Source organism: Canis aureus, chromosome X, assembly GCF_053574225.1.
Source record: "Canis aureus isolate CA01 chromosome X, VMU_Caureus_v.1.0, whole genome shotgun sequence".
Taxonomy (NCBI): domain Eukaryota; kingdom Metazoa; phylum Chordata; class Mammalia; order Carnivora; family Canidae; genus Canis; species Canis aureus.
The window spans coordinates 56,799,090-56,819,442 of record NC_135649.1 but is presented as its reverse complement, the minus strand read 5'-3'; the positions used below and the strand labels follow the sequence as shown (position 1 = coordinate 56,819,442).

At 34.4% G+C, this 20,353-nt stretch overlaps 1 pseudogene; it reads right to left on the bottom strand.

Annotated features, from left to right (window-relative positions):
- Positions 1–4,939: 4,939 nt before the first annotated feature.
- On the bottom strand, positions 4,940–5,460 carry LOC144308201 (coatomer subunit zeta-1 pseudogene; annotated as a pseudogene).
- Between the last annotated feature and the right edge of the window lie 14,893 nt (positions 5,461–20,353).

Below are 20,353 nucleotides of genomic sequence, written 5' to 3'. Positions count from 1 at the left end.
AGAAATCAAAGAAATACCATTTGCAATTGAGCCAAAAACAACGAGATATGTAAGTATAAACCTTAGCAAAGAGGTAAAAGACCTACAACATGGAAAGTCTAAAACACTGATGAAAGAAATTGAAGATGATACAAAGAACTGGAAAAATATTCCTTGCTCAAGGTTCTTGTGATTAGAAGAACAAATACTGTTAAAATTTCTGTATTACCCAAAACATTCTACACATTTAAAGCAATCCCTATCAAAATACCAACAGAATTTTTTACATTGCTAGAACAAACAATCCTAAAATTCTTATGGATGCACAAAAGACCTTGCATAGCAAAAGCAATCTTGAAAAAGAAAAGAACAGCTGGAAGCATCACAATTGCAGACTTCAGGTGATATTACAAAGCCGCAATGACCAAGACAGTATGATACTGGCACAAAAATAGACACAGGTTAATGGAACAGCATAGAAAATCCAGAAATGAACCAACTATATGTTCAATTAATATTCAATAGAGCAGGAAATGAGATCCAATGGGAAAAAGACAGTCTCTTCAAGAAATGGTGTTGGGAAAACTGGATAGCAATATGCAAAAGAATGAAACTGGGCTACCTTCTTACACCATACAGAAAAATAAATTTAAGATGGATGAAAGATAAATGTGACATAGGAAACCATTAAAATTCTAGAGGAGAACACGGGCAGTAATGTCTTTGACATTGATTGCAGCAGTTTCTTTCTAGATATGTCTCCTGAGGAAAGGGAAACAAAAGCAAAAATAGACTACTGGGACTTCATCAAAATAAAAACTACTGTACAGTGAAGAAAACAATGAGCAAAACTAGAATCTACCTATGGAATGGGAGAAGATATTTGCAACTGACATATCTGGTAAAGGATTCTTATCTTAAATATATAAAGACATTCTAAAACTCAACTCCCAAAATACAAATAATCCAATTAAAAATAGGCAGAAGGCATGAATGGATATTTTTCAAAAGAAGATAGACAGATGGCCACCAGACATATGAAAACATGCTCAACATCATTCGTCATCAGGGAAATGCACATCCAAACTACAGCAAGGTATTACCTCACCCCTGTCACAGTGGCTAAAAACATTCAGGAATACAAAAGAACAATATCTCTTGTCAAGGATGTGGAGAAAAGGGAAGGGTGCACTTTTGGTGGGAAATGAAACTGGTGCATCACAGATGTTGCTCAAAAAGTTAAATATAGAGCTACCCCATGATCCAACAATTGCACTGCTAGATATTTACCCAAAGAATACAAAATTCTAAATTGAAGGAATAAATGAACCCTGATGCTTATAGAAACATTATTTACAGTAGCCAAAATCTAGAAAAAGCCCAAGTGTCCATTGACTAATGAATGAATAAAGAGGAAACAGTAAAAAAAAAAAAAAAGAGGAAACGGTATATATACCCAATGGAATATTACTCAGCCACAAAAAAGATAATATCTTGCCATTTGCAATGACATGGATGGAGCTAGAGAGTATTATGCTAAGCAAAGTAAGTCAGTAAGAGAAAGACAAATACTATATGATATCACTCATATGTGGCATGTAAGAAACAGAATAAAATGAGCATATGAAAAAGGAGAGATACAAACCAAGAAATAGGCTCTTAGCTATAGAGAAAAAACTCATGGTTTCCAGATGGGAGGTGGGTAGAAAGGTGTATTAAATATGTGTTGGAAATTAAGGAGGGACCTTGTTATGATGATGACCAAGTGTTCTATATATTCAATTGCTAAATTCTATATATGAAACAAGTCTTACATTGTATGTTAGCTAGCTGGAATTTAAATAAAAACTTAAAAAAAGAGAAAATAACAATCATAAGAATACTTGTTGGACTTAAGCTAAAAATGGAGAACTTCAACAAGACCCTCAACAAAGAGTTAGAAAACAAATAGTATAACAAACCAGAGATGGAAAACACACTAAATAAAAATTAAAATATGCTAGTTGGAATAAAGAGCAGTATAGAGGTAACATAAGAATGAATTAGCAACCTGCAGGACAGAGTAATGGAATGTAATCAAGTCATAACATTCACATTATAGTTTTCCAATAGAAGAATATAAAAAATGGGGCCGAAAATATTTTTATAAAGATAGAAGCTGAAAACTTCCCTAATCTGGTGAAGGAAAAAGAAATCAAGTTCCCCAAGGCACAGAGACTCCCCAAGAAATCATCCCAAGTAATTCCACACCACAACACATAGTAATTAAAATGGTAAATGTAGAGGTAAAGAGAGGATTTTAAAAACAGCAGAAAAAAGATTTACATAAAAAGGAAACCCATAAGGCTATCAGCATACTTCTCAACAGATATTTTGCAGATCAGAAGGCAGTGGCATGATATGCTCAAGGTGTTGAATGAAAAAAAAATCTGCAGCCAAAAGAATGCTCTATCCAGCAAGGCTATTATTCAGAATAAAGGGAGATATAAGAGTGCTTCAGACAGACAAAAAGTAAAGGAGTACATGACCACTAAACCAACACTGGAAGAAATATTCAAGGGGACTTTCAGTAGAAAGACCATAAATAAGAATAATAAAAAAGGCAAGAAGCACAAAAGCAATAAAGTAAGTATATCTGTAAAATTCAGTCAATGGACTCACATAAAAAATGAAATAAAGTATGACACCATATACCTAAAAGGTAGGGAGAAGAAACCTAAAATATTGTTTCAAATTTAAGTGAGCATCATCTTAATATAAACAGCTATATGCAGAATATGTTGTATACAAACCTAATGGTAACCACATATTTAAAACCAGTAATAGATATTGTAAACATGAAGAGAAAGGAATCCAAGTATATCACTAAAGAAAGCCAATTTATGGTGAGAGAAGAGAGCAAGAGAAGAAAGCAACAGGGAAGTTCTATAAAACAAACCACAAAAATCCCACAAATTTTCAATAAATTCATACTTATAAATATTTACTTTGAATTTAAATTGATCAAATGTTCCTATCAAAACACAAAGAGTGATGGAATGGATATAAAAATGACCTATCTATATGACACCTAGAAGAGCCTCATTTCAGACCTAAAGACACCTGCAGATTGAAAGGATGGAGAAGCATTTATCATGCAAATAGATGTCAAAAGGAATCTGGAATACTTATATTGGATAAACTATAATTTAAAAGAAAGACTATAACAAGAGACAGGGAAGGGCACTATATAATAATAAAGGGAACAATCCAAGAAAATATAACAATTATAAATTTTTATGCTTCCAACATGGGAGTACCCAAATACATAAAACCCAAATACATAACAACAAATGTAAAGGAACTAATTTGATAGTAACACAATCATAGTAGGGGACTTTAGCACCCCACTTACATCAATGGACAGATTATCCAAACAGAAAACCAACAAGAAACAGTGGCTTTGAATGACACACTAGACCAGGTGGATTTAATAAATATATTCAGAATATTCCATTCCATTTTCTTTTATTTTTTATTTTCTTTTATTTCTTTTATTTTATTTTATTTTATTTTATTTATTTTATTTTATTTTATTTTATTTTATTTTATTTTATTTTATTTTATTTTTTGGACAAAGAAATCTAGTTTATTCCTCTTTGCACAGAGCAGTCTATGAATGTGGCTATCTCCTGACTCTATAAATCTGACAAAAAATGCCCCCTCAAATATGCCCAGTTATTCGCCCCACTTCTGTCTTGGAGAACTGGCAGTGGGTGGGATGGAAGGCTTAAGTCTCAAGAATGTCTTTTTGAGATATTTTTGTGGGAAGTTTTGGGTCAAGAGGAAAGATTAGACTCAAGAGTGGGTGTTACATCCTCCATCTTACTGGGGAAATCCAAATCCCAAAGGTTTTCTGAAGAAAGGCATTTCTCTCAGTGACCTAAGGAAGAAAAGAGCCCAGATCTGCTACCTGGATGTAAGACTAAGGCAGAGAGAAGACAAGGTTAAGTGGCAGAGATTGCAGACCCAAGACAGAGGAGTGAAATGCATGTGGGGGAACAAAGTAGACAGAGCCCAGAGGCCCCATTCGTAAGTCCCACCTCCTCCCCAGTTCTGAGCAAAAACTTCTTCTCAAGACTAAAATGGAGTTTTAGTTCATGGACTGGCTTTGCTCCGGGCACAATAAGGACAAGCCAGGCAAAGATCTTATGGGTAGTGAAGGTGGAGAGTCAAGGTAGTGGACCAGGAGACAGACACTCACACAATGAACACTCACAAACCATAGTGGTTTTGAAGCTTTAAGGCAGATTCAGGGTAAAGAATGCAGCTGTGACTGAAATACAAAGTCTTATAAGCCCTATCCAACAAAATGTAAATCCCTGCTTCTACTCTGTCCCCTGCCCATGAGCTATTTCCGATCTTTTTTCCAAGGCTGGAGGACAGGGCAGTAAGAAGGAATGGGAGGAGATGCTGAGGCTGCAAGTGGGGCTGTGGCTGAGATTGGATATGCCACCCCTACTCATCCTATAGAAAAGAATTCTCTCTCTCCCTCCCCTTGCTAACATATGGGCTGTTGTGATGAAGGGCCAGTAAAGGCAAAGGGAAGAAAACACTCAGCACATTTTTTTCTCCTGCTTTAATCTCAAGTGTAACTGCAGCAACATGAGTTGAGAAGAAAATGTGAGGGGTAGGAGAGCATGAGAGTATAATCCAGTGTAAAAAGGAAAAGGGTGCTTCCCCTACCCTATATTTGAATCTGCTGGGAGCTTTACTCTCAGACTGAGAGTAGATAAAGTGAGATAGAATAGAAAGCATACATGGGGACTTGGAGGAGCAATTACAGACAGAATGGAGATTTAAGGATCCCTTATGATCCCTGAGATGATCCTGAGAGCATAAGTTGGGGGACTGGATGAGAAGTCATAACAACATGTGGATTTTTTGAAGGGGTAAGGAGCCAGGAACAGTGAGGTTTTCACTAAAGGAGTGACCACTTGATCTATTCTTTGGCTGATTGAAGCACCTGAGACATGGTCTGCTCTGTAAGGGGGACATCTTCAACCCTTACTGCCATCAGGTGTACCACTTGCTGGGAATCACTCTCTACGATCACCCTTCCATCTATGATTTCATCCACAGCCAAGAAGAGCCCCTCTAAGTTCTCCAGCAGAGCTTGCTTTTCTACATTTTAGCTCAGCATCTGGCTCAATTACTCAAGGGGCAATTCATAACAGCCATGAGCATCAGCTCATATTCATAGGAGCTGCCAATCACATAGAAATAAAAATTGATCCTGCTTTTGTATATTACTGTCAGGCTTTCCAAGAGGATGATTTCGCTGTCAGTCTGACGGGTCTTGTTGAAAATGTTCTTCTCAAAGGCCTTTTGCTCCTTGAAAATGGTGTAGGTAGAATGTGGCAAAAACTTGATCTCCATCATTTTCCAGAATCAGAATGGCTTTGGAGTATACAGGGAAGGTTCCAAAATCAATGCTTCCATCTTATCCCACAGCTGGACTGAACATTCCATTCTAAAACAGAAGAATGCACATTATTTTCAAGTGCACAGAGAACATTCTCCAGAATAGATCATATAATAGGCCACAAAACAAGTCTCAACAAATTAAAAAAATCAAAGTTATATCATGTGTCTTTTCTAACCATAATATTACCATGAAAGAATCTATAAGACATGAACAGAAATTTCCCCAAAGATACATACACACAGCCAACAAGCTCATGAGAAAATGCTCCACAACACTTGCTATCAGGGAAATACAAATCAAAATCACAATGAGATACCACCTCACACCAGTGAGAATGGTGAAAGTTAACAAGACAGGAAACAACAAATATTGGAGGAGATGTGGAGAAGGGGGAACCCTCTTACACTGTTGGTGGGAATGTGAACTGGTGCAGCCACTCTGGAAAACTGTGTGGAGGTTCCTCAAAGAGTTAAAAATAGATGTGCCCTATGACCCAGCAATTGCACTGTTGGGGATTTACCCCAAGGATTCAGATGCAATGAAACGCCTGGACACCTGCACCCCGATGTTTATAGCAGCAATGTCCACAATAGCCAAACTGTGGAAGGAATGCAAACTGGTACAGGCACTCTGGAAAAGGACAATCATCATATGATTTCACTCATATGTGGAATATAAGAAACAGTGAAAGGGATTATAAAGGAAAGGTGGGGAACTGAGTGGGAAAAATTAGAGAGGGAGACAAACCATGAGAGACTCCCAACTCTGGGAAACAAACAAAGGATTACAAAGGGGAGGTGGTAGGGGAGGATGGGGTAACTGGGTGATGGGCACTGAGGAAAGCATGTGATGGGATGATCACTGGGTGTTTGTTATATGTTGGCAAATTGAAATCCAATAAAAATATACCAAAAAGGAACAATTTCATCTATAATAGCAACAGAAAGTATTAAATATTTAGGAATATACTTAATGAAAGAGAAAGTAAAATTACAAAATATTAGTGAAGAAAATTAAATAGGACACAGATAAATGGGAAAATATCTCATAGTCATAGATCGGAAAATATTGTTAAAAAGTCCATATTGCCCAATGTGATCTACAAAATCAATTTTGATTCTTTTTTTTAATTTTTTATTTATTATTTATGATAGTCACAGAGAGAGAGAGAGAGAGAGAGAGAGGCAGAGACATAGGCAGAGGGAGAAACAGGCTCCATGCACCGGGAGCCCGATGTGGGATTCGATCCCGGGTTTCCAGGATCGCGCCCTGGGCCAAAGGCAGGCGCTAAACCGCTGCGCCACCCAGGGATCCCCTCAATTTTGATTCTTATCAAAATTCCAATGTCATTTTTCATGAAAATAAAACAAGAAATTCTAAAATTTTTATATAACCACAAAATATCCAGAATATCCAAAGTATGGTTGAGAAAGAAGAAGAAAGCTAGTGGCAGCACAGTGCTTGATTTTAAAATATAATATAAATCTTTCAGAATCAAAAAGTGTGGTACTGGCATAAAATCAGACCCATAGACCAATGGAGCATAAGAGCACAGAAATCAATCTATGTATTTACAATAAACTGACCTTTAGCAGAAGTTCTGCGAACACAAAATGGGGAGAGGATAATCTCCAATAAATATGCTGGTAAAATGAGTTATCCATATGAAAAATCATGAAATTGAACCATTATTTCACATGATATACAAAAATCAACTCAAAATGGATGAAGACTAAAATGTAAGACCTGAAAAAAATAAAACAACTAGAAGAAAATATAAGAAAAAAAGCTTCTTGACATTGATCGGGGCAATGACTTTTTTGGTTATGATACCAAAAACACAAGCAACAAAAATAAAAATAGACAAATGGGATTTCCTAAACCTCTAAATCTTCTATATAGCAGAGGAAATAATTAACAGAGTAAAAATGCAACCTATGGGATGGGAGAAAATATTTGTAAATTATATATCTAATTAGGGGCTAAAATTCAAAATATATAAGGAACTCAATTCAATAGCTAAAAGAAACCCCAAACAATCCAGTTGACAAATGGGCAATGAACCTGAATAGCCATTTCTCAAATGAAGACATACAATCACCAACGGGTATTTTAAATGATGCCCTACTTCACTAATCATCACAGAAATGCAAATCAAAACCACAACATATCATCTCACACCTGTTAGAATTGTTATTATCAGAAAAAAAAAGATGATAAGTATTGACAAGGTCGTGGAGAGAGGGAACTCCTACACATTGTTGGTAATGTAAATTGGTAAAACCATTGTGGGAAAGAGTATAGTGTTTGTTTAAAAAATTCAAAATAAAACTACCTTATGATCTAACAATGCCACTACTGGGTATGTATCCAAAGAAAATGAAATCAAGACCTCAAAATGACATCTTCATTCCTGTGTACACTGTGGTATTGTTCATAATAGCTAAGGTGTGAAAGCGTTTTAAATGTCTTTCTAAAGATGAATCAATAGAGAAAAATGTGATATATACTGGAATATTATTGAGCCATAAAAATGCAAATCCTTCCATTTCCAATAAATGAACTTGGAGGATGTCATACAAAGTGATAAAACTATAGGCAGAAAGGCAGGTACAACATGATCTTGCTCACATGTGGATTCCAAAATAGTGAACTCATGGAAGCAGAAAATAGTGCTTACAAAGGGTGGCAGGGTGGGGAAATGGGGAGATGTTGGTCAAAGTATACAATGCTTCAGTTATGCAAGATAAACTTTTTGAGATCTGATGTACAACAATGTGACTATAGTTAACAATACTGATTGTTAACTGTAATCAATACTGATTACAAAATTGAAATTTGCTAAGATCTTAAGTGTTTCACCACAAAACAAAGAAAATGCTAATTATGTGTGAGGTGACAGACATATTCATTCACTTGATTATAAATTATTTCATGATTTCAAAATGTATATGTACATCAAATTATCAAATCTTAAAGTATTACTAGATATATTTATTAATATGATAAATATATAATATTAAATATATATAATTGTATTTATCAATTATAATTCAATATATGTGAGAAAAGTCTGCATAAATGAAATCTCTACTCACTGAAAAATAATAAGCTACAGTTTCACAGGTGATCATTTCAAATGGAAATTCATATCAAGAATTTTGGATCTGAAATTGTTTTTGATAATCCAAGGACTAGTGTGTCTTTGAAACTCTTTGGGTATCTGTCTCAGGATGTAAATTGGTGATGTTATTTAATTTGTTTGAGATCAAATGCTATGATTGATTTTTCCTTTTGATTTCCATGGTTATAAACTTTTGATTTACTTTAGTGTCTTCCAAGAAGTGAAGGAAGCAGGTATGTATCGACAAGGGAGATATCAATTAGCAGCATTTAGGATCTGATTAATGTTACTGGGCATGGTCTTCCTGAATTTTTGTGGTTCAAGTAGAAATGGAAAATCAGACATTCAAACCAAAGGTAAGCTAGATATTAGAGAATCACTAAGGCTCTATTCATGAGATAAGTACTGGATCCAATTAGGGCAAGAAAAATCAGTCAATGCAGTAATAATATTCAATCAAGTGGGTTGTGAAGTATTATATAAGGAGAGCATATTGAATGTTTTATGTGATTTGTGTGGTGACCTAGATGCTGAGCATTAGATTATGATCTATGGTGGTTATCTTCAGCTTCAGTTGCACATAATTCCAGTGATGTCTTTGACGTGACTTGTAAATGATAGACATGTCATAAGAATCCAGTATGTGAGTGAAATGAACAGTGTGGATAATGACCATTAATAAGACTCCCTATAAGAGATTATTCTTGAATATAATTCTTTACTAAATTCAGTTTTAATCCATAATGTATAACGTTCCAATAATAAAAAGTCAATATGTTAATACAATGGGGAGAAAAGACAAAAATGACTGGCTTTCAAATGCTTATGATCTAGGAAAATAAATATAAAAATGAATCAATGTATATAGTCAATGGAATGTATTAAAAGCAATGAGACGTACAAAGTACTATGTGAAAATAGAGAAAAGGGAAATTCTTTATGAATAACAGATTCAGAAAGAAAATCCAAGAGTAGTGTGTGACATTAGAAGTGGTCTTTGAAGGATCTGAAAGTAAAAATGAGAAAAATGGATGGCCTTGAATGATGTAAGGAGATTTTACAATAAATTCCCCAAGGCAGTCATTTTACAATAGTGGTTCTCAGAACTCTCAGCCTGTCTCTAGGAATTGGGTAAGAGTTGAGGATTTGGCTTGAGGAAATATTATGTTTAATAACTGGAAATTTTGGATTAATTACATTCCTAGATTAACTATAAAGCACATGTTATTTACAATCTACTGGCAAGTATTTTTTAAAATTAAATTTTAGAGTACTAAGTGTTTTGAAATAATTAAGTGCCACACCTTCACACTACAGATGATGTAGTGTGACAGGAAACTGTCCTTAATTTGGCCCATCCAAAGTTCTATTTACAATGTAAATACTAGGTCTCAGGTCAGACTTGACCTGACCTCAGGATCTACTGTAGACATTACTATTTTGATTATATCTCTGATGAGTTTTCTTTTTGATAATATATTCTTTCTCCTAAATTAAGTGTGTTATAGAAAAGAAATGTTTGAAGTTCTGAAATTGGATCCAATTAATGAAGCCTTAAACTATGCTAGACCTGCAAATAATGAAAATGATTGAAAATGATTTAGAACTTTCATTTTTTAAGTATGATTTTGGCTCTCAAATAAATCTGACTGAATCTTTCTTATTTTTCCCTAATGGGCAGCATTTGTTATTATAAGGTAAATTTTTAAACAAAAGTAAATAATCTCTCTTCCCATTTATCTGTATTCATATGAATATTTTATTTTAGAAAAAGATTTTTGGCACTGAAGAACCATTTTCACAGTGACCCATATAACCAGAAGACTCAAAAAAGGGGGAAGTTTTTTTCTTTTCTAATTTCAGAAGATCCTTCTGAAAGGATCAAATAAAAAAACATGCTATTTTTTTAAAATGCCATATTGTGGCAAGCTTGCTATCCAATTTCATCATTGATATTAGCTGCTAAATCCCCAGAAAGCAAAGTATGGCAGCTGTAAAAATATTCAATATTCAATTAAAATGCTGTGTTGGTGTTATCTAGTTATTTTAATAAGTCATAATTTATTTTCTCTGCACATTTCTCATAACTTCTAATTCCAATCCTCCCATTGACTGCTTGACTACAGCCATTTAATTGTGGAATTCTTGGCTTTTATTTATTTGTGATAGGTTTTATCAAAATGTGGAGTGAAATATCATCTTCTTCATACAGAAATGTAACATTTTCCAAATGGATATGAGATCAGTCATTGCATATTATGCTCTTCAAAGCACAACTAGGTATTCACAGAAAACATATTCCAAGACCCAAGGTAATTTCCAAATCTATTGATGTATCTTGAAATAAGCAGGACAAAAAGCCTGTATTTAGTTGAGATGTTTGAATGTGAGTGAATAGGAATTTCCCTTCTGTGAATTCTTATATCTCCTGTTTGGTTAAAATTGGTATTTTTAGATGACTCTGTAAGAGAAGGAAAAGAAAAAGGAAGCAGTGATAATAAAATTAATAAGATGAGACATAAAAAGGAAAAACAAGCATAGGTGTTTGAAAAATCTTAGGCAAAAGCAGTAGTTTCTCTTCTGAAGACAGACCTATACTTTCTTTGATTTGAGATTTTGTTTAATAGCTTCTCTAATGGCTGCACCATGACTCTGCATCAAGATTTCAGCATGAATAACAACCTGTTCGTGTTTCATTTAGCTCCAAATGAGAAATTCTGTCTTTTATTGTTTTAGGAAATTAGTCTGTATATTATTGCTCCTGGAGCTTTATAATTAATCACTAAAGGTTATGGCTGTGGAGAGTTGGTGGGAAATAGATGCCTGAATGATTATAATTGTAGCTGTCAAATCAGAAATATAGTTATACAGCAGCAGGTCATTTTTTTCCATAACAAAGACGTTGAGTGTTGCCCATTTAGAAATAAATGGAAGTAGAAATAAGCAGAGTATTTTTCAATTACATTGCTTATTTCAGGAAGAAATGTGCACAGTGACTTCACTTCCTCTGGAAAATCCAAGATGATAATCATGTAAATCTTTATCCTCTAAGTCCCTGATTATTCTTTTTTTTAAAAGATTTTATTTATTCATGAGAATACACAGAGAGGAGAGAGAGAGAGAGGCAGAGACACAGGGAGAGGGAGAAGCAGGCTCCATGCAGGGAGCCTGCCGTGGGACTCGATCCCAAGTCTCCAGGATCACGCCCTGAGCTGTAGGCGACACTAAACCGCTGAGCCACCGGGGTTGCCCGATTATTCTGACTTTTGTGTTGGTTTAGGTTCTGAGCAGATGTTGAATATTTTACCTTTTAGGGAACATATTTTATAGTGGAAAGAGTCAAAGTATATATGGTGGATTAACTTGCAAAGTTGAATTAGAAAATCCCGAAGTTACCTTCATTTTCTATGTTATCCAAACACCTCTTTAGATACGGAGCAAGATGGTTCTAGAAAGTCAAGTGAAGCATGTTTGTTATTAGATCCTGATACCAAGAACTGGTTTTAGATGGCTTTTCTCATAGAATTGTAAACTTTGGGTACTTTATCAATCTTACTTTGATGCCTATGGCCCAGTAAAAGGAATACAAGCCAGAGGACCCATTGTTTTTTATTTGTTTGTTTTCCCATTATTTAAATTTAAATTCAATTAGCCAACATACATCATTAGTTTCAGATGTAGAGTTCAATAATTCATCAGTTGCTTGTAACACCCAGTGCTCATCACACCACTTGCTGTCCTTAATGCCCATCACTCCCTTACCCAATCTCCCCATCCACCTTCTCTCCAGCAACCCTCAGTTTGTTTTCTATTAGTTAAGAGTCTCTACACTCAACGTGGGTCTAGGACTCACAATCCCCAAGATTAAGAGTCACATGCTTTACTAAATAAACTAGCCAGATGTCTCCAGAACCAATTGTATTTTTTAAAACCCTTCTAAAAACTTATTCCAGGAATAAGCAACTCTGACTAATGGAGGATTATTTATTATGTCTACTCTTAATAACTCAGGTAGTGGATTAAGAACTTGTTCTGTCAGTGTTAAGGCAGTCTGTATAAAAACACCTTCAAATTAAGCCTAATCATTATCTCTTTTTAACAATGAATAATTTGAAATGATGTGATCTTTTAGAACTTTTTTTTTGGCAGGGTATAATCATACTTTGTCATTATTCTTAATACTTCTCTTTCCTCCTGCCCCCAACTAGACCATTAATTAGATCAAAGGGCAGAATTCCACCTCTGAGGAAGAATCTAGCCAGTGTTGGATCTACTGTCTTAATTCTTACATGTTATGCTCTTTAAGCATTTTTGTGTTTTTGTACATTAATTCTGAATATGTATTTCTGCTACAGTTTTGTTCTGTGATTTGAACAAGCCCTCTTCTATTTTTGTGCCTAAGTGACAATGAAGGAGTTTGAGATAATAATTATTGTTTTTGAATTCTAATCTTAATTTCCATGATACTTGATCATCTTTCTGTTTCCATTATCTGTATTGTTTTTATGTTATAGGTACTCTCCTGAATCCAGTGCTCTGAAATTCCATACCATATATTTATTGTGTCTTCCATTTAGCAATGTCACTTCAGATTCTGAACCCATTGTCAGAAGTTTTATTCTAGTGTCACTTGATCAAAATGTCCTATGTTTGTGTTCAGGACACTGACAAAAATGTTGGACCACCCTTGGGATCTAGGAGATATTTTGTATCATTGCCCAAAACTGATACTAATTCATGAGTGACCACTCTTTGAGTGCTCCTCTCCTGCCTTCTGGGTACTCTAACTAGCCATGTGACCTGCCTGGGTTTTCACACATTATTGATGAGCCAATTGTTTAGACTGGTCACAAAATCTTGATAAAGTCAAAATAAATTACATCTATTGCTTCCCCTCTATCCTCAGGCTGTCATACTGTCACAGAGGAGATAAGATTCATCTGACAAGTCTTGATCTTTAGGAAGTTATGCTGGATATTACCCACCATACTATTCTCTTCCACATATTTGCAAATTGATTTGCAGTATCTTCTAAGAAACACAGGTGTTCCTTACAGATTAAAGACAAACGGGCGACAACATAAAACAAAAATCTAAGCAATAGCTCTTAAAATAGACCAAGAAAAATAGAATTTTAATTCCTTTTTTTGAAACCTTTGGGGATATTATTGGAAATGGGTTGTCATATGTATGTTACTTGGGAGATTGTTTTCATAAATGGGGTTTACAATAGCTGAATATTGGTATATTTTATTTTTAAAAAGGTCATTTGTAAATGAATTGGAACTTGAAAAAAATCAATAGTGATTTGCTTAGCTTATTACCATGCCAGATTTCAAAAGCTGATTTACAGGACATATCTGACTCTTAAGAGTGTATGTGTATGTAAAAAATTAAAATAATAGTAATCATGTATTGTTATTTTATATTTTTATTTCCATTATAAAGGGCAGTTTATTTTTTAATTTAAATTCAATTTGCCAACATATAATTAGTTGCCAACATTATTAGTTTAAGAAGTCAGTTCTATATAACACCCAGTGCTTATCATATCACATGCCCTCCTTAATGCTCATCAGCTAGGTACCCTTTCCTCCTACCCACCTCCCCTTCAGCAACCCTCAGTTTGCTTTCTAGAGTTGAGAGTCTCTCAGGGTTTGTCCCCCTCTCTGATTTTTCCTCATTCAGTTTCCCTGCCTTCCTTACGGTCCCTTACACTATTTTTTGTATTCCACATATGAGTGAAACCATACGATAATTGTTTTCCTCCAATTGACTTATTTCACTTAGCATAATACCCTCCAGTTCCATTCATGTTAACGTAAATGCTAGATATTCATGCTTTCTGATGGCTGAGTGATAGATGATAGATGATAGATAGATAGATAGATAGATAGATAGATAGATAGATAGATTTATATGGAATATATAAGCCTAATCATTATCTCTTTTTCACAAACTATTCTCTTAGTTTCAGGTGTAGAGTTCAATAATTCATCAGTTGCTTGTAACACCCAGTACTCATCACGCCACTTGCTATTCTTAATGACTATCACTCCATTTTATATATATATATATATATATATATATATATATATGTATATGTAATGTATGATATATATAATATGTATTATATATGTGTATATATATTATATGTATTATTGGAAATGGGTTGTCATATATATATATATATATATTCCATACAAATCTTAGGATTTGAGAGAAAGACAATTAACATTCCATTGTATATTGTAAATATGTACCACATCTTCTTTATCTATTGAAGGACATCTCAGCTCTTTCCAGTTTGGCTATTGTGGACATTACTGCTATGAACATTGGGGTGCAGGTGCCCTTATGTTTCATTACATCTGTATTTTGGTGGTAAATATCCAGTAATGCAATTGCTGGGTCATAGGGTATCTCTATTTTTAACTTCTTGAAGAACCTCCATACTGTTTTCCAGAGTGGCTGTAGCATCTTGAATTCCCACCAAAAGTGGAAGAGGGCTCCCCTTTCTCTGCATCCTCACCAACGTTTGTTGCTTCCTGTCTTGTAAGTTTTAGTCATTTTAACTGGTGTAACATAGTATCACATTGTGGCTTTGATTTGTATTTCCCTGATGCTCAGTGATGTTGAGCATTTTTTCATATGTTTGTTGGACCTTTGTATGCCTTCTTTGGAAAAATGTCTTTTCATGTCTTCTGCCCATTTCTTGATTGGACTGTTTGTTTTTGGGTGTTGAGTTTGATAAATTCTTTATCGATCTTGGATACTAGATATGTCAATTGCAATTTAAAAAAAGTGAGGGTCAATTTCTGGTTCTCTGTTCTATTGACCTATGTGTCTGTTTTTGTGCCAGTACCATGCTGTCTTGATGATCACAGCTTTGCTATACAGCTTGAAGTCAGGCATTGTGATGCACCCAGCTTTGGTTTTCTTTTGTTCAACATTCCTCTGGCTCTTCAGGGACTTTTCTAGTTCCATACAAATATTAAGATTATTTGCTCCTACTCTGCGACAAATGTCGACGGTATTTTGATAGAGATTGCATTGAATGTATAGATTGCTCTGTGGGTAGCATAGATACTTTCAAAATATTTATTCATCCAATCCATGAGCATTAAATGTTTTTCCATCTCTTTGTGTCTTCCTCAATTTCTTCATAAGTAGAAAAAAACTGTAGTTTTTAGAGTACAGGTCCTTTATCTCTTTTATTAGGTTTATTCCTAGTTATCTTCTCTTTTTTTTAGTATAATTGTAAATGGGATTGATTCCTTAATTTCTCTTTCTTCAGTCTCATTGTTAGTGTACAGAAATGCCACTGATTTCTGCACATCAATTTTGTATCATGCCACATTGCTGAATTGCTGTATGAGTGCTAGCAATTTTGGATTGGAGTCTTTTGGATTTGCATGTAAAATATGTTGTCATCTGTGAAGAGTGAGAGTTTGACTTCTTTGCTAATTTGAATGCCTTTTATTTCTTTTTGTTTTCTAATTACTGAGGCTAGTACTTCTATTACTGTTTTAAACAACAGTGTTGAGAGTCAGAATCCTTGTTGCATTCCTGACCTTAGGGGAAAAACTCTCACGTTTTCCCCATTAAGAATGATATTTGCTGTGGACGTTTCATAGATGGCTTTTATGATATTGAGGTATCTTTCCTCTATCTCAACACTTTGAAGAGTAAAGGATACTGTATTTTATTAAATGCTTTTTTCTGCTTCAGTTGACAGCATCATATGGTTCTTCTCTTTTTTTTTCGTTAATGAGATCCATCACGTTGATTGATTTGTGAATGTTTTTTTATAATAAATTTATTTTTTATTGGTGTTCAATTTGCCAACATACAGTATAACACCCAGTGCTCATCCCTTCAAGTGCCCCCCTCATGTTGAACCCATTTTGCATAACAGGAATGAATCCCACTTGGTTGTGGTGAAAATCCTTTTAATGTACTGTTGGATCCCATTGGCTAGCAATTTGGTGAATATTTTGACATTTATGTTCATCAGGGATTTTGGTTTGTAATTCTTTTTGATGAGGTCTTTTTCTGGATTTGGGTCAAGGTAGTGCTGACCTCATAGAATGAGTTTGGAAGTTTTCATAAAGGGCAGTTTAATCTGCATAAAGTTTTAGAGCTGGGCACATGAAATATTCTTCCACATTTAATGAATCTTTACATTTAGTGAACATATTAGTGTAAGGGACATGGGAATAAGCACTATTTTTTTCTAAACTGCAATTTTCTATTATTTTATGATACTTAGTGTCATTATTTCTGCAGTATGAATATTATCAGTGTATGTAATGACCTTTTGCATGAATTGAACTCAAGTTCAATAAATATTTGTGTCTCTATTAGAAAGTGAAAAAGGTTTTGAGCTTCCAAAGTGAAGGTTTTTTTGTCTTTAAAAATCAGCTTTTATTATACGCAAATCTTTGAAATTAATCATTCAGAAAGATTCTATTATTTTGTGACTCAGATTCATGTTAGTATATCAACTGCAAATATTCTTATGCACATTGGAACTAGAAAACAATTATATAACATTTCTTTGTCAAAATATAATTGACATATAACATTATATTAGCTTCATCTGTATAGCATAATGATTTGACATTTGTATATGTTGTGAGATCCCCACAAGAAATCTAGTTAACACCTGTCTTCATACATAGTTACAATAAATTTTTTTCTTGTGATGAGAACATTTAAAATTTACTCAGTTCACAACTTTCAATATACTGTTATCAGCTATAAGTACCATGTTGCACATTACATCATCATGACTTACTTATTTATAATTGAAAGTTTGTACCTTTTTTACGTCTTCATTGATTTTGTCCATCACTTAAACCCTGCCTCTGGCAAACCCCAGTCTGTTTTCTGTATATATAAGCTTAGGTGTTTTGTTTTGTTTTTTAGATTCCACATAATGTGGGGATCCCTGGGTGGCTCAGCAGTGTAGCGCCTGCCTTTGGCCTAGGGCATGATCCTGGAGTCCCAGGATCAAGTCCTGCATCAGGCTCCCTGCATGGAGCCTGTTTCTCCCTCTGCCTGTGTCTCTGCCTCTCTCTCTCTCTCTCTTTCTCTCTGTCTCTCATGAATAAATAAATAAAACCTTTAAAAAAAGATTCCATATAACATGAAATAACACAGTATTTGTCTTTCTCCATCTGACTTATTTCACATAGCATAATGCCACCAGAGTCCATCCATGTTGTCACAAAGTGAATTTTTATGAGAGTTTTATTAAAATACAATTCACATGTAACAAAATTTACTCTTTTAAAGTGTACAACTCAGTGGTATTATTATATTCATAGATTTGTGTAACTATCACCATTATATAATTCCAGAAATTTTTCATCACCTTCAAAAAAAAAAAAAACCTGTAACCATTAGTTGTCACTCCCCAATTCTCCCCTAACTCCCCCACCCCTGGCAAACATTAATCTAATAATTCATTTACTGCATGAATTTGCCTATTTTAGTTATTTCTTATAAGTAGAATCATATAGTATGTGACCTCTTAGGTCTGGATTCTTTGACCTGACATAATGTTTTCTTTTCTTTCAGCTTTGTAAGTTTTTTTTTTTTAATTCCAGTTAATATACAGTGGTATATTAGTTTCAGGTGTGCAATATAGTGATTCAACAATTCTATACATAACCTGGTGCTCATTTTGACAAGTGTACTCCCTAAATATCATTGCTTATTTAACCTATATCCCATTTCTCTCCCCTCTGATAACCATTAGTTCTTTATAATTAAGAGTGTTTCTCGGTTTGCCTCTCTCTTTTTTCCCCTTTGCTCATTTGTTTTGTTTATTAAATTCACATATGAGTGAAATCATGTGGTATTTTTCTCTGACTGACTTACTTTGCTTAGCATCATATTGTACAGCTCCATTCCTGTTGTTGCAAATGTCAACAGTTTATGCTTTTTTTACAGCTGAATAATATTGCATTTTATATATATCTCACATCTTCTTTATCCATTCATCAATCAATGGACACTCAGGCTGCTTCCATATCTTGGCTAGTGTAAATAATCCTGCTATAAATATAGGGGTGCATGTATGCCTTTGAATTAGTGCTTCTGTATTCTTTGGATAAATACCCAGTAATGCCATTGCTGGATCATAGGGTAGTTCTATTTTTAACTTTTTGAGAAAACTCCATACTGTTATCCAGAGTGACTGCACCAGTTCACATTCCCACCAAAGGTGCCAGAGTGTTCCCCTTACTCCACATCCTTGTCAACACACATCTTGTTTCTTGTGTTCCTGATTGCTGATTTTAATCATTGTGACAGGGATTTGATTTGCATTTCCTTGATGATAAGTGATGATGAACATCTTTTCTTTATTTTTATCTTTTTAATTTTTAAGTTCTAGTTACTTGACATACAGTTCAATATTTTTTTCAGGAGTAGAATTCAGTGGTTCATCATTTACATGTAAAACCTAGGGCTCATCATAACAAGTGTCCTCTTTAATACCCATCACCCATATATCCAATCCCCCACCCACCTTCCTCCATGAAGCCTCAGTTTGTTCCTTATAGTTGAGTCTCATGATTTGTTTCCCTCTCTTTCTCTTTTCCCCCTTCTGAAATTTCATCCATTTTGTTTCTTAAATTCCACATATGAGTGAAATCATATGCTATTATGCTAAGGAAAATAAGTCAATCAGAGAAAGAAATACCAGATGAAAATCTTTACATGTGTTTATTACATTTGGATATTTTCTTTGTAAAAATGTGTCTACGTTTCCTGCCCATTTCTTAGTTGGGTTATTTGTATTTTGAATTTCCTAAGTTCTTAATAGATTTTGGATATTAACCCTTTATCAGATATGTAATTTGCAAATATCTTCTCCCATTCCCTATGTTGTCTTTTAGTTTTGTTGATTGTTTCTTTCACTGTACAGAAGCTTTTTATTGTGATGTACTCCCAATACTTTATTTTTTAGTTTTGTTTCACTTTTGTTTCTAGACATATCTAGAAAGTAGTTGCTATGGCCAATGTCAAAGAATTTACTGCCTGTGTTCTCTTCTAGGATTTCTAGGATTTCAGGTGTTACATTTAGGTCTTTAATCCATTTTGAATTTGTTTTTGTGTATTACATAAGAAAAGGGTTCAGTTTCTTTCTTTTGCATGTTGCTGTCTAGTTTTCCCAACACCATTTGTTGAAAAGACATCCTTTTATTCCCCATTGGATATTCTTTCCTTCTTTGTCAAAGGTTTCATCAGAGTTTTTTAGATATATTTCCTGAATACTCTGTACTCTATCCTTTTTCTGCAAATTTCATGATATTCCAACTTTATAATTCCCCTTTTTACAGAAAAGCTGATACTGCTGTATAGCAGTAACTCAGTGCCCCCAAAAATGTTGAGAAGAGCAAAGATTGTGACTTAAAGAGAAAGAGAATTTAAGAAGTGATATATATGCTAGTTTAGTTGATGTAGACAGAGGAACTGACCTTTGACTTTTTAAAATTTTATAGTTATCAATATGCAACAGAGAAATAAATCATATCACAAAGGGATTGTTATAGCAGTATCATAATCAAAACCAATGCTTTTGTATGATCTTTCTAGAATTAGCCTAGCCTTCCAACCCTTGCTTACTGTTCACAGCTGGAGGTCAGATTGTTTAAGGGACAAAAGGTTAGTTCAAGAAGAGTGCAAAGACTATTACTACCAGAGATAAACACATGACTATTTAACTCCAGGTAGGGGGAGGGTTGCACAAGGCTTTCCTGCTGAAATAG